This window comes from Chinchilla lanigera, unplaced genomic scaffold (assembly GCF_000276665.1).
Source record: "Chinchilla lanigera isolate Chin_1 unplaced genomic scaffold, ChiLan1.0 scaffold00030, whole genome shotgun sequence".
NCBI classification, from domain to species: Eukaryota; Metazoa; Chordata; class Mammalia; order Rodentia; family Chinchillidae; genus Chinchilla; species Chinchilla lanigera.
The window spans coordinates 14,461,074-14,465,218 of NW_004955431.1; positions in this window are offsets into that span (position 1 = coordinate 14,461,074).

Genomic DNA, 4,145 nt, shown 5'->3' on the forward strand with positions numbered 1-4,145 from the left:
AATCTACTAGGTTCCCCCTATACTTGTGGTCAACATGGGTCTCCTGGGACTGAGAGACAGAGACCCATGACCCCATCATTTTGAAACTTCCTATGAATCCATCACAAATACTTTCTTTTCTTTCTGTAGCAGCTTTGGACAGTCTCACTTGAAATGTCCCTTTTCCTTGCAATAGACACACTGGTCTGGATCTAAAGAAGAGTGACATTCTACCTGCTGAGGCCATCTTCCTTCATCATTTTTTTCCTCCTCCAGTCCCTGACTGAGCCACTCCCTTGTAAGCTGCCTATAACACTCTCATCTGTTCTTTCTGAAGTCTCCACTTTTTGTCTTCTCTATTGTAGAACACATTTTGAGCCACCTCAGTCAACTGAATCATAGTCATCCCTGCAAACCCATCCAGTTTCTGTAACTTGTGGCAGATATAAGAGGCCAACTGGATAACAAAAGCCATATTAACAGTGCAAGTGTTCTTGGGTGCCTGTGGATGGAATGGAGGGGCTCAAGGAATCCAGTCCCTGATGCACTTCAGCCCCTTTGTTTAAGTTTGTAGGGTGGCAGGAAGCCACATGTGGCCCATTTCTTAAAGCCTGATTGTGGGCTTCCAATCACTGCATCCTTTCCACAGGGTTATGATCCCAGTTAGGTGACTCCTGGGGCATAAAGTAAGCCACTGCCTCTGTTTTGTCTTGTTCTGTTCTTCTAGTTTGTAGTCTTGATTTTCAGCCATGTTCCAACTTTTTTCTCTTTCCTCTGAAGAAAATAGGATTAGCAATATCTGTCAACAGTCATCCCAAGTGGGGTGGTGAGTTTTAAACACTAACTCCAGTAAGGTCATCAGAGCCCAAGGCTATTCTGAAAAAGGAGGATTCTGGGCTGTTCAATTATACAAGTCACTAGTGCTAAAAGGGGCATAAATGAAAACGGGCGGATGATTCTTTCCCACCCCTGGCAAGCCTGCCTATCAGAGGGGTAGAACAGGGACTGGGTCTGAAGAAGATATTTCCCCATCCAGTGAGGTGGAATCTGCCACAGGGTCCAGAGAGGGCTGCCACTGGGGTGGTGAGGAGCGCATGAGACAGGATAGGGCAGTGGTGGTTTAGGAAGGGGAAGAGATATGAGGTCCTCTTTCTTCAGGGCCGAGGGTAACAGAGGGGGGATTTCTGTTTTAAGGACCAGAACTTGGTCAGGAAATCCACAAACACACACCCTAAGCCACTGGATAACACCCAAGCTGTGTACAGCCAGGAGTCTACATAGGGGAACTCATCTGGGTGTCCAGGTTTCCTGGTAATAACATCCCACACCCTACTGGATACCTGAGGATTAAGTGTTACTTCTGCTGGTCATCCTACATCAAAAGAGGACCATTCCAATTCACATAAAGTGTGGAGCTTTCTTGATTTAATCCTTACCCCATAGTCACATTTAAATTTGTCAAAATTCTTGATCATGTAATCCACAATGGTCAGCTTGCTCTCTGCTGAACCCATAGTAGCCTAAGTTAGAACAAAGTGACAGCAATCTACTTCAGTAAATCTTTCTCCCCCACTCAGCCAGCAGTAAAAACTATAGTCTAAGGCTATGGTGACCTTAGATCATGGGCACATTTAGAGAAACACAAAACACCCAAAGGACAGACAGCCCCAGGGATATTCACCACTCCCCACTGACAAATTTAGAACAATTCCAAAAGCTAGCACTGGTCAAATCCAGAGACAAACTCTGACCAAATTCTTGACCATGCCAAGACCAAGTAACTGTTGTGTCTGGGCCTACAAAAACTATCATGTACAGCAGTCTCAGCCCATGAGCAACCAGATGTCAGCCTGGTGAAACAAGTCCCTGTATGAGCCAAAGTGAAATCAAATTTTAAATGCCTATCTAGGTCGGGATGCAGGGCTTGGTTGTTCTGTCTTGCAGCTGTGGCATCCTGCCCAGTAGTCATCTCAGGAGGCTGGCTGAAATCAGTTGGTGTGCCCTGCTGCCCAAAGATGGACCACCAAGACAAGGAGGCATGGGCTTCCTCAAACAAGGACCTTCCCCATAGAAGATCTCACTGGGTCCTCCAATTGTTACAGCTAAATGTGAGAAACACTCACAGAGGCTGAGAATGTGCAAGCAAGCTTTATTACAGCCAGCAGAACAGTGATCATCAGATGCCAAAACACTAATGACCTGGGCTTTGGTTTACAGGGTTTTTATACATTAACAAGTTTCCAATCACCATAGCAACTGCATTCCAGGGGTTTTCACAAGAAGGCCAAGATTTACATTTCCCATGTGTTCATTAAGCAGGATACAGTTAATCTTAGCTTATCCAAAGTTTGTTTTATCTAATATTTCCTCTAGATAAAAGACTTGTTCCTCCTTTTATGGTTTTATGGTTAGTTAAAGAGAAGAGTGAGGAGTGAGTTCATCTAAAGTTTAAGGGACTACTAAGATAGAGGCTAGAAACAAAATTGAGTCACTTTAGCAATGTGAAAGTGGCTGAGCATGTTTGGAGTTGTTTCTGCATCTTCTAATCGGTTCCATTGATCACTGAGTCTGTTTTTTTGTCAGTACCATGCTCTTTTTATCACAGTAGCTTTGTAGTATAATTTCAAGTCAGGGATTGTGATACCTCCAGGTGTAAATTTGTTGTCCAGAATTTCTTTGCTATTCTAGGGCTCTTCTGGAACCAAATGAATTTTAGGATTCTTTTCTCTAATTCTGTGAGATATGCTCTTGGAATTTTGACTGGGATTACATTACAAGTATATAACAATTTGAGAAGTATGACCATTTTCACTATATTGGTTCTTCCTACCCAAGAACAAGGGATATATTTTCATTTTCTGTAGCCCTTTTGATCTCCTTTTTCAGATTATTTTCAATGTAAAAGTCTTTTACCTCCTTTATTAGGTAGATCTTTAGGTATTTCATTTTTTTTAGTACTACTGTGAAGATTGTTATTTCCCTAATTTCTCTCTCAGTGAGTTTGTTTTTTGTATACAAGAATGCTATTGATTTTTAGTGTTGACTTTGTATGTATCCTGTTATTCTGCTGAATTTGCTTATTAAATCTAGAAGTCTTGTAGCAGAGTTTTTGGTATCTTCTATGTAGGGTATCATGTCATTTGCAAATAATGATAATTTAACTTTCTCCTTTCCTATCCCAATTCCTTTTATTGCTTTCTCTTGTCTAATTGCTCTGTCTAATGTTCCCAGAACAGTATTGAATAGAGGTGGTGACAATGGACATTCTTGCCTTGTTTTGATTTTGAGTGAAAGTTTTCAGTTTTTGTCCATTTAATGTGATGTTGGTTGTTGGTTTGTCATAGATGGCTCTTATCAGGTTGAGATAAAGACCTTCTATTATAGTTTTCTGTAGAGTTTTTATCATAAATAGGTGTTGGATTTTGTCACATGTTTTTTTCTGTATCTTTTATGATGATCTTATGGTTTTTGTGCTTGGCTTTGTTAATGTTGATTTGTGTATGTTGAACTATCCCTGAATCCATGGGATGAATCATACTTGATCATGGTGTATAATATTCCTGATGATTTGCTGCATTCTGTTTGCCAGTATCTTACTGAGGAATTTTGCATCTTTCATTAGGAAGATGGGCCTGTAGTTCTCTTTTTTGCTTGGATCCTTCTCTGGTTTTGGAATCCGGGTTATGCTTGCTTCCAGGAAGGAATCTGGGAGTATGGCTTCCTTGTCAATTTATTTTAAAAGTTCAAGAAGTAAGGGTGTGAAGTCTTCTCTAAATTTCTTGTACAAGTCAACATTGAATCCATCAAGGCCTGGGCTTTTCTTTGTTGGTAAGTTTTTAATTACATTCAGTTTCAGCAGTTCATATGCATCTAGGGGTCTGTCCATTTCTTTGTGTTTTCCATCTTATTAGAATACAGTTTCTCAAAATAGGTATTGATGATCTTCTGGATTTCTGCAGGATCTATGTGTTGTGATTTCATCCTTTTCATTCCTAATTGTATGTATTTGAGTCTTCCCTTTTTTGATAAGTTTGGCTAAGTGTCAGTTTATTTATTCTTTCAAAGAATGAACTCTTCGGGGGCTGGGGATTTAGCTCAGCGGCAAAGCGCCTGCCTGGCAAGCGCAAGGTCGTGAGTTCGGTTCCCGGTACCGGAGAAAAAACAAA